We start from the raw sequence: 11626 nt of genomic DNA, 5'->3' as shown, positions 1-11626 counted from the left end.
AGAAATCCGCCTGCCTCTGCCTCCCGAGTGCTGGGATTAAAGGCGTGCGCCACCACGCCCGGCTGGGGCTTTTATTTTTGCATGTAAACCACTGGGGGTTTCTTGACAGTGGGCACCCTAGAGATTACACTGGATTTGAGGGCTCCAGACACTAGCTGGGAAGTGAGGTGGCAGAAACAATGATTCAGACCAATCACATGATTGCAAAGCTGGGTCTCCAGCAGGGATTCTGGTGGTCAGGTGTGGATGCCTAAGAAAGCAGTGACATGGGAGGGGCACGCACTGGGCTGGCCGTGAGCCTCCTGGATGACATCAGGGACAGAGGACCTAACAGCTGGTATCTCCAGGGATCTCCAGTCCATGCTTTACTTGGCCAGGGGGTTCCTGAAGGACCTGCCAGCAAACTTGGCTTTGCTGCCCAGCTCTTCCTCGATTCTAAGATTCTGATTGTACTTGGCCAGGCGCTCAGATCGGCAAGGGGCACCAGTCTTGATCTGCCCAGTGCAGAGCCCCACCACCAGGTCTGCGATGAAAGTGTCCTCAGTTTCCTCAGGTCGGTGGGACACCATGACGCCCCAGCCATTGGATTGGGCCAGCTTACACGCCTGCAGGGACTCAGTCACGGAGCCGATCTGGTTCACTTTGAGCAGGAGGCAGTTGCAGGACTTCTTGCTCGCGGCCTTGGCAATCCGTTTAGGGTTGGTAACTGTGAGGTCATCTCCCACCACCTGGATGCCCGCACTAGCCGTGAACTTCTGTCAGGCGCCCCAGTCGTCTTGGTCAAAGGGATCTTCGATGGACACCACTGGGTAGTTCTGGATGAAGGACTTGTACAGGTCAGCCAGCTGGTCGGGCGTGATGTACCTGCTGGGGTCATCCGGAGACTTGATGTCCAGGTCATACTTGCCAGACCTGTAGAACTCGGAGGCAGCCACATCCATGCCGATGACAACCTGGTCAGTGTAGCCGGCCTTTGCGATTGCAGTCTTGAGCAGCTCCAGTGCTTCTTTGTTCTCCAGGATGTTAGGTGCGAATCCACCCTCATCACCCACATTGGTGGCGTCCTTCCCGTACTTCTCCTTGATCACGTTCTTCAGGTTGTGGTAAACCTCTGCTCCAATGCGCATGGCTTCCCGGAAGCTGGATGCCCCCACAGGCAGGATCATGAACTCTTGCATGGCCAGCTTGTTGCCAGCATGAGAACCACTGTTGATCACATTGAAAGCGGGGACTGGCAGGATGACTTCAGGGTTGCCGGCCAAGTCAGCAATGTGGCGGTAAAGGGGCATCCCCTTTTCCACGGTACCAGCTTTGCAGACAGTCAGGGACACTCCCAGGATGGCATTTGCACCAAATTTAGATTTATTCTCTGTGCCGTCCATCTTGATCATCAGCTTGTCAATCTTCTCTTGTTCCACAACATTCACTTTCTTGCTAACCAGAGCAGGCACAATAGTGTTATTGATGTGCTCAACAGCCTGTGAGACACCCTTCCCCATGAAGCGGGTCTTATCATTGTCTCGGAGTTCTAGGGCCTCGTAGATGCCAGTGGACGCACCGCTGGGCACCGCAGCTCGGAAGAGACCTTTTGCGGTGTACAGATCGACCTCAACAGTGGGATTCCCACGGGAGTCAAAGCTCTCCCTGGCGTGGATCCTGAGAATAGACATGGCGAACTTCTGGCAGTAGGATCGCTGCGAAGGAAAGAAAGAGGGTGCTGTGGACACCGAGGAGAGCCTGTCCTGTAATTCTTTAAGGGATTTTTGTGCTTCCTCTTTAAGCACTTCTACCTGTTTAGCAGTGTTCTCCTGTATTTCTTTAAGTGAGTTATTAATGTCCTTTTTAAAATCCTCTACCAGCATCATGAGATATGATTTTAAACCCGAATCTTGGTTTTTGGATGTATTGGGGTATCCAGGACTCGCTGTGGTGGGAGTGCTGGGTTCTGATGATGCTGAGTGGTCTTGGTTTCTGTTAGTGAGATTCTTACGTTTGCCTTTCACCATCTTATAATCTCTGGTGTTAGATGTTCTAGCTGTCTCTGGCTGGAGCTTGTTCCTCCTGTGATTCTGTTAGCCTCTGTCAGCACACCTGGGAGTCCATCTCTCTCCTGAGTCTCAGTGGTCAGAGCTTTGTGCAGGCAAGCTCTCCTCTTGCAGGGAAGGTGCACAGAGGTCTGGAACTCAGCTCTGCCTCTTGGCTGAAGATGAAGGCCCAAATGAACCCTGTCCAAGATGTTATGTTGCTTCTGCAGCCTGTGCACTCTCCTGCACGGACTGGTCTCTGAGAGACCCAGGATACAAGATGGCATTCTCACCTGGTCCCAGGGTCAGAACCCTCCCTGGATGCTGACTCTCCTCTGGTGGTGAAAGTGCGCCGAGGTCTGGGTCTCAGTTCTGTCTCCTGGCTGAAGATGAAGGCCCGAAAGGACCCTGTGCAAGAAGCTAAGTTGCTTCTGCAGCCCGTGTGCTCTCCTGCGCAGACTGGTCTCTGAGGGTCCCCCATGTTCTTATGAAATAAGAATGTGCTTACTATGAAGTAAGGAGCATTGTTTCCCATAATAGGAGTTTCTGTATTTTCCTCCTCTTTCTCTTTTACGTTTGTGTTTAGTACTCTTTTAGGGAGCAGGAAAAGAAGGCTGAGTAAGGCTTATGCTTCCTCAAAGAATGGTAGGTGGAGACACCCAGACAACACTGAGAATCCAGGGTATATACAGAGTTGAACGGAGTAGCGAGGGTTGGTCTATACAGCTTTCTCTGGTAGTTGATGATTTCTATGAACTTGAACTCTTCATGCTGTTACGTGACTTCTTACTCACAGACTGAGTTGGACTCTTTTATGACTCAGAATAATTATTAATTCTGGCAAAATGCTAAGGATTCAGGGGAAATTATGCTACAAATCAATGTCACTCAGTCCCATTTTTCTTTGGACCTGTTAACCTAGCAAGCATTTGAGTATCTCTAGATCTAAAGAGTGAATGGCAGTGGATTGCATTTTGGGACATAGATTTCACAGATTCAGTTATTGCCCAAAGTCTCTCTGTAGAAACAGGCAGAGATTGGTATATGTGATGATTCATAGCATTTCAATATCCATTTCAACTAAGAATGTCTTGTTTTTCCACATTATTGTTAAGACTATCTTGGGCAATAAAGCTTATTTTGGCCTGCATGGCATTCCCCCTTTTAATGGTTCTGAACATATAATAGACCTTTGAAGTGGAAGTTTCTGGATATGTCAGGTCATACAGACTCAGTTGGTGTTTTGCTAAGGCAACACCCATGGAAGAACACATGATGTTTGGAAAGAGTTTAAATGGGACTCAACAGACTGTCGGTGTGCTTGCATAGATATCTGTACAACTCTTTCTTTGTCTCCAATCTTCATCTTTGCTGATCTTCACTTCATTGAGAGAGGCAAGGCAGAGAGAACTTTACCTGGCATCCCTGCTGGTACTGGTTGCTGGCTTGGCGGTTTCTGCTAGATTGTGCCACTGTTGCTGATTCGTGTTTGGTATGCTGACACTACTGAACTGGACTGCTGGTATCCTGAAAGAGACTGCAATCATCCCAACGAACTACTTCTAAACACCCCCTTGTCCTATTTACTATCTTTCCTTCCCTACCTTTGGACAGTGGGCTAGAAGGGGGGTTAAAGCATTTGAGAATCCTTATTAAAATAGATTTTAAAAAATCTAAGCCTACAGATCTTTGCCTTTCATGTTTTAGTTTTAAAACATTATTTTTAGTACTGTGATAGAATAGTGACTAGTAATATTCAAACTATAAAATTTAACTCAACTATACATAATTTATATACATGTTCAACTATTATTAGCTAATTTCTCAAATCATGATGTATATTACAGGCAATACAAGCATTAATAATAATGTTTAAAAACCTGTATATTAAATTATCTTAGTAGTTGCAATTTGGGAACACACTTCATTGTCACATGGTATAACATGTATTTTCTTACATTATTTTTGAAAGACATATGAGTAAATGAGTCTCTGCCAAGGTATTTTTGTACACTTATTAGATTGTATTATTGCAAACAGTTTCCTCACCTGACAGTCTCATGTGGAACTCTGTTCTGTCAGGTTTAGTTAAGACTGGGTATTTCTGGCCAGTTCTGAAGCCATTCAACAGAGTGAAGGACTCAGGTTCTGTCTATTCTTCTTCTAGGACACTTCACACTCTGTTCACACTTTTCCTAGGAGACTTCACACTCCCTCACCTGTTGTATGAACCTGATTGTCTGACATGCAAGCACAATGAAGTCATCTGCAGAATGTTGGTAGAACCCATTTGCTTTCTTTCTCAGAATTTGAATGAACACAAAAAGGAGTTCTAATATTTTCTTTAGGCTTCCCACCAGGTGACCCCCATCCTTTGCAGTTATGTGCTGCACACCTTCAGCCAGAACTTCAGTCTCTGTCAGAGTAGCTTCACACCTGCACTGAACAGGAGGATCACAAGCACTGTGACCTGGGCTCTGACCAGAGGGTGGAGTTGGGGCAGGGTTAGGGTGGGGTTGGGGTGGGGTCTCTACTCCTGAAGCTCCTCTAGCAGAGCAGCAACAAACAGAACCATGACACATTAACATCTCAGTCACTGTGAAAATTCAGAAACTTCTACCTGGTGTAATCATTAAAGACAAATTTCATAGCTTAGAAAATGATTTTAGAGATCCGAACACACTTTATTGGGGGATGGGGAAGAGGGGAAGGAAAGGGAGCAGGAGACATTTTCTCAACTCAGTTTCAGGAGGAGAAAAGGGAAAGATAATGTCATGGTTTGTATATGCTTGGCCCAGGAAGTGTCATTCTTAGTGTCGCTCCTTGTTGGAGTAGGTGTGTCACTGTGGGTGTGGGCTTAAGACCCTCACCCTAGCTGCCTGGAGGCCAGTATTCTGCTAGCAGCCTTCAGATGAAGATGTAGAACTCTCAGCTCCTCCTGCACCATGCCTGCTTGGATGCTGTCATGATACTGGACTAAACCTCTGAACCTATAAGCCAGCCCCAATTAAATGTTGTTCTTTTAAGAGTTGCCTTGGCCATAGTATCTGTTCACAGCAGTAAAACCCTAACTAAGACAGATAAGCTTTGTCCATCAATGACTGACGCAAACTGGGTAATTCATTTATTAAAATAGATAGTCTTACAATTTCAGTCTATATATAAGAACTAAAAAACTGTATTTCTACAGGAGAATGCTATTCTATATCTTCTTTTACTCCTTTCTGTCCTTCCTGGAACACATGTAGCAAAAGCATTTTAATCTTTGTATCATGAATATTTGCTTGAAAACCATAAGCATCTTTTCATATAACCTTTAAAAGCATAAATAATATATTTTGAATTTTAAAAAAGATCCATAATATTGAACTATTAAAAAACAGCTAATACATGATATGTTAGTAGATTTGTTTGTTTAATAATGTATAATATAGGCTGCCGCCATGTTGTTGTGGTTGTGAGAAGGCCGTGGCCGGCGGAGACGCTCCAACGGCCTAGGCACTGGCCCCCGCAGACCCTGGCTGGCAGCCTCCTGGAGTGGCGGAGGAGGCCTTGCGGTGGCGCGCCTCGCCATGTCCTGCCGCCTGATTTCGTTGTGAAACCTGGTAGAAGAAAAAGTTCTCAGAACGATACTCATTTGTGCTTCAGAGTCACAGACTGGTGCAACCTGGCTAGGTAGAGAATGAAATCAGTGAACCCCCAGTTCAGCAGCAGATCCTGCCTTAGTAAATAGTGTAAAAGGTCTCAAGCAGAAGAGAAAGAATAGCCTTGTCAGAGACTAGAGAAGGACACGGTCTCTTCTGACCTGGCCCGGTCATGGATGAAGAGATGTGGCATAGCCTTGAGTGCATCCAGGCCAATCAGATCTTTCCCAGGAAGCAGCTGATTCGGGAGGATGAGAATCTTCAGGTTCCTTTCCTTGAACTTCATGGAGAGAGCACAGAGTATGTGGGCCGTGCTGAGGAGGCCATCATTGCCCTTTCTAATTACAGACTTCACATCAAGTTTAAGGAGTCTCTTGTTAATGTTCCATTACAGCTTATTGAAAGCGTTGAATGCCGTGATATATTTCAGCTTCATTTGACATGCAAAGACTGCAAAGTTATCAGGTGTCAGTTCCCAACCTTTGAGCAATGTCAAGATTGGCTTAAGAGATTGAACAATGCAATCCGACCACCTGGTAAAATAGAAGATCTCTTCTCATTTGCATACCATGCTTGGTGCATGGAGGTCTATGCCAGTGAAAAGGAGCAGCATGCAGACCTGTGCAGACCAGGGGAACATGTGACGTCAAGGTTTAAGAATGAAGTGGAGCAGATGGGTTTTGATATGAACAATGCCTGGAGGATTTCCAACATCAATGAGAAATACAAACTATGTTTAAATTAAGTTAAGAAATACAAATTAAGTTATCCACAAGAGCTCATAGTTCCTGCTTGGATCACTGACAAAGAACTGGAAAGTGTGGCAGGCTTCAGATCCTGGAAGCACATCCCTGCTGTCATCTACAGGCACCAGAGCAATGGAGCTGTCATTGCCTGCTGCCGACAACCGGAGGTTAGCTGGTGGGGCTGGCAAAATGCTGATGATGAACATCTGGTGCAGTCAGTGGCCAGAGCCTGTGCTTCTGACTCTCAGTCAAGTATCAGCAAGGTTTCCACACAGATGCCAGATCCTGGAAAGGCTGATCACTTGGTATTGAATAATCAATTCGGAGGCTCTTCCCAATCTAGTTAGTCCTTAGTTGACCTGTAGTTTTTGTTTGGGGTACCCAGCCTCACTGGTACATGGGTAACACAGTTCTGTCACAGGGTTTGGCTGTGTAGCACATAATAGATCTCAGTCCTCAGAACAGAAGCAGCAAACCCTTCTCTGTTGGTTGTTGCCACAATATGAGTGCCACTGTGGTACATGGTAGCAGTCAGCCCTGAGGATGAAGCAGCGTCTGACTCTTAGTCACTATTCTATTGCTGTAAAAAGAATCAAGACTGGGCTTAATGGTTAAGTACTGACTGCTCTTCCAGAAGTCCTGAGTTCAAATCCCATCAACCCATGGTGGCTCATAGTCATCTGTGACAAGATCTAATGCCTTCTTCTGGTGTGTTTGAAGACAGCTACAATGTACTCATATACATAAAATAAATAAAATCTTTAAAGAAAAAAATGTATAATATAAGATGTGATGGCAATTCTGTCAGAATTTCAAAGCATTGACAAATATAAACAAATATAAATGTGATATTTGATAACTATAGAGGGATTTAATATCCTTAACTCCTACTGTTGACATCAGCAATACTACAGTGGCCAGTTGATTATATTTATAATAAAATGAGATGCTGGAAATCCCATAATGTTCTAGAGGAATAAAGTTATAAATTTTCCATACAATTTAATTTGTCCATGAATATTACTCAGGTCAGGAACCTTCTTTTTCTTTTCTTTTTTTTTTTTTTTTTTTGGTTTTTTTCGAGACAGGGTTTCTCTGTGTAGCCCTGGCTGTCCTGGAACTCACTTTGTAGACCAGGCTGGCCTCAAACTCAGAAATCCGCCTGCCTCTGCCTCCCGAGTGCTGGGATTAAAGGCGTGCGCCACCACGCCCGGCTGGTTTTTCTTTTTCTTTTTCTTTTTTTTTTTTTTTTTTTTGGTTTGTAGGTTTGTGCCACTAGCTCAACTCCAGCTTTTTTTTTTTTTTTTAGGTTTTTCGAGACAGGGTTTCTCTGTATAGCCCTGGCTGTCCTGGCACTCACTTTGTAGACCAGGCTGGCCTCGAACTCAGAAATCCGCCTGCCTCTGCCTCCCGAGTGCTGGGATTAAAGGCGTGCGCCACCACGCCCGGCTAGGAACCTTCTAGAATGAGGTTCCCAGAACCTACCACACTGTTCCCAACAGGTACCTACCCTCCTGAGTGCAGAGCAAAGGAATTTTGAGGGAGTGTACTTGTGTACTTCCCAGAAGGTGTCAGGCTTGTGTTACTGAAGAATCAAGTTCTCTTGATGAGACCAAATTTAAGTGTCCTGCCTCTGATTCACGAAGTCTGGGTCACTGAAAATTAGGTGGAAATGCCCCCAAAGAGAAACAAGGGCTCCAAGAAAACAGATCTACGAGAATTAAGACTATTCAAATGAAGAAATGGTATGGCTAAGAGTCATCAGATGAAATTAAATTGTTCTCTGGTCTCCTCAGTCTCAAACAGGATTTATGTCATCAATCAGATCAGACACCATGAAATTTCTGATCATGCATCTCAGAAGACATGCAGGGGAAGGTGGAGTGTTTATCTTTTCACATAAAGGGCAGATTTATAGATCAGTAGAGACACTGAAAATACAGGCTGTGTGGAAAGACTTTTAATACAAAGCAGGGATTTGACTATGGTTCTTTTATCTGAGTGGTATTGTTACAATTCTTCAGGCTTTCCTGGAAATCAAAGAACTGTTTGGAAAGCCAATACATATGTGTGTGTGTGTGTGTATATACACACATGTACACACATATACATCACTGTTCTTATATGGGTTGTATGGGACATGACATTTTTCATAACATGTTTATGAGACATGAAATTTTTTCACTGGAATCCCTTTTACCTAAGATTCATCAAAAATTGATTCTATCTACAGTGAGTTCATTTTTTCTCTTTGCTTTTCAGATTATAGCTTTGTATTGTTCTTCATTTGAAAGTGATGCTTGTAATATTCTTCACTGTTGTTCCTAATGTCTCCTCCCCATAGGACAAATAGCAAATGTAGTATTAATAAATGTTTGCTTTTATTAATGGAATACAATAAAAAAGTGACATGTCAAATCCTCCTCTTCTCTGCCTTAAAAATGAAGCGCCTCAGATCAGAACTGCTCTTTCCTGACTGAATTTTGAAGTGGCCCCTATTTCAAGTATTTCTCTTGTTGACTAAAATAATGTAGTCAGATAACAATTTTTGCTAACATGTAAAACTAAAAATAGTTACCTTAAGAAAAGTATAGCTGGAGAGATGGCTCAGAGGCTAAGAGCATCCAGTGCTGGGTGCTCTTTCAGAGAACCACTCTGGTTTACACCCAGCTCCCATATGGTGGCTCACAATCATCTATACCTCCAGTCCCTGGAGGTTTGTTGTCCTCGTCTGCCCCCATGGGCACTGAACACCTGCAGTGTACAGGCATGCATTCAGGCCAAACACTCATACACATAGAAATAAATAAATGAAGGAAGGAAGAAATAAAAGATATGACTCTCAAAAGATATGATGTGTCAAAACCTAACTCTCTTTTGCCAGCCCAGTATTGATGTTTTGGGTTTTTTTTGGGGGGGACAGAGAACTTTATTGATGGTATTCAACAGAGTAGGGAGAGCTCTCTAGGCTCCTCCTGTTATGGGGGTCTGGGGTGGAAATTGTGAGGGAGATGCTCACTGTTGGGGGCCGAGTTGGGATAGGGAATAGTAGTATAATAGCAAATGTAGTTCCCAGCAACTGAGGGCCTCTCTCTTGCTCTCAGTGTTCTTGCTGGAGTGGGTGGTCCAGGGTTTCTTACTCCTTGGAGGCCATGTAGACCATGAGGTCCACTACCCTGTTGCTGTAGCCATATTCATTTTCATACCAGGAAATGAGCTTTACAAAGTTGTCATTGAGAGCAATGCCAGCCCCGGCATCGAAGGTGGAAGAGTGGGAGTTGCTGTTGAAGTCACAGGAGACAACCTGGTGCTCAGTGAAGCCCAGGATGTCCTTCAGTGGGCCCTCAGATGCCTGCTTCACCACCTTCTTGATGTCTTCATACTTGGCAGGTTTCCTCAGACAGCATGTCAGATCCACGATGGACACACTGGGGGTAGGAACACGGAAGGCCATGCCAGTGAGCTTCCTGTTCAGCTCTGGGATGACCTTGCTCACAGCCTTGGCAGCACCAATGGATGTAGGGATGATGTTCTGGGCAGCCGCATGGCCATCATGCCACAGCTTTCCAGAAGGGCCTTCCACAGTCTTCTGAGTGGCAGTGATAGCATGGACCATGGTCATGAGCCCTTCCACAATGCCAAAGTTGTCATGGATGACCTTGGCCAAGGGGGCTAAGCAGTTGGTGGTGCAGGATGCATTGCTGACAATCTTGAGTGAGTTGTCATATTTCTCGTGGTTCACACCCATCACAAACATGGGGGCATCAGCAGAAGGGGCGGAAATGATAACTCTTTAGGCTCCACCCTTCAAGTGGGCCCCGGCCTTCTCCATGGTGGTGAAGACACCAACAGACTCCACGACATACTCAGCACTGGCATCACCCCATTTGATGTTAGCAGGGTCTCGCTCCTGGAAGATGGTGATGGGCTTCCCGTTGATGACAAGCTTCCCATTCTCGGCCTTGACCGTGCCGTTGAATTTGCCATGGGTGGAGTCATACTGGAACATGTAGACCATGTAGTTGAGGTCAATGAAGGGGTCGTTGATGGCAACAATCTCCACTTTGCCATGTGGAGAGCAGAAGGCAGTCCTGGTAACCAGGTGCCTAATACGGTTCACAAATCTGTTCACACCAAATCCGTTCACACCGACCTTCACCATTTTGTCTACGGGACAAGGCTGGCACTGCACAAGAAGATGCGGCTGTCTCTGGAACAGAGAGGAGCAAAGCTGATGTTTTTGAGAAATGATTGGATGGTGATTGTGTAGGCATGAGGGTGTGATGGTTTGTATATCCTTGGACCAGGGAGTGGCACCATCTGAAGGTGTGGCCTTGTTGCAATAGGTGTGACCTGGTTGGAATGGGTGTGTCACTGTGGGTGTGGGTATAAGATCCTCACCCTAGTTGCCTGGAAGTCAGTCTTCCACTAGCAGCCTTTGGATGAAGACATAGAACTCTCGGCTCCTCCTGCGCCATGCCTGCCTGGATACTGCCATGCTCCCACCTTGCTGATAATGGACTGAACCTCTGAACCTGTAAGCCAGCCCCAATTAAATGTTGTTTTTTATAAGACTTACCTTGGTCATGGTGTCTGTTCACAGCAGTAAAACCCTAACTAAGACAGAAATTGGTACCAGCAGAGTGGGGTATTCCTGTGACAACCTGACCATGTTTTGGGGAGGACTGTGGAAGGACTTTGGAACTTTGGGCTTGAAGATCCATTCGTTGTTAAGAGCTCTGTCAGATGTTGTGTAGGAGCTTGGAAGATAATGCTGAGAACAGTGCAGAAGATGGAGGCCTGGTTTGTGAAATTTCAGGGGGAAAATTAAAGACTCTCTTCAGGGCCATTGCTGTTTTTATTGTGAAGATTTTGTAGTTCTGGTTAGCTGGGGCTGAAGAATCAGCTGTGATTAACAAGATACCAGAACTACTAAAGCAAAAACTTTGCATTACTGGGACTATTGATGCTGGTTAGCTGGAGCTAAGAAATTAGCGGTGATTAAGAAGAGACCAGCATCGTTGAGGTGACATCTTCTGGGAAGTGTTTTCTGAAAGCACAAAGAGGCCGTGTTCCAGAGATAGGCAAGGTTGTACTCCTTCTGCAGTGGGACTTGGTAATGTGTAAGGGTCACCCAGGTGGTACTGGTTTTGAAGGCATGAAGGGGTCACACAGCAGCTCAGGCTCGGCACTGTGAGAGGCCATGGAAGGC

At 45.3% G+C, this 11626-nt stretch overlaps 2 pseudogenes; both read right to left on the bottom strand.

Annotated features, from left to right (window-relative positions):
- Nucleotides 1-344: 344 nt before the first annotated feature.
- Nucleotides 345-1724, bottom strand: LOC110310508 (alpha-enolase pseudogene; annotated as a pseudogene).
- A 7826-nt stretch (nt 1725-9550) lies between these two features.
- Nucleotides 9551-10281, bottom strand: LOC110310354 (glyceraldehyde-3-phosphate dehydrogenase pseudogene; annotated as a pseudogene).
- Nucleotides 10282-11626: the final 1345 nt, after the last annotated feature.

Source organism: Mus caroli, unplaced genomic scaffold, assembly GCF_978045245.1.
Source record: "Mus caroli unplaced genomic scaffold, Mus_caroli_1 scaffold_16, whole genome shotgun sequence".
NCBI classification, from domain to species: domain Eukaryota; kingdom Metazoa; phylum Chordata; class Mammalia; order Rodentia; family Muridae; genus Mus; species Mus caroli.
This window is presented reverse-complemented; position numbering and strand designations above follow the sequence as displayed.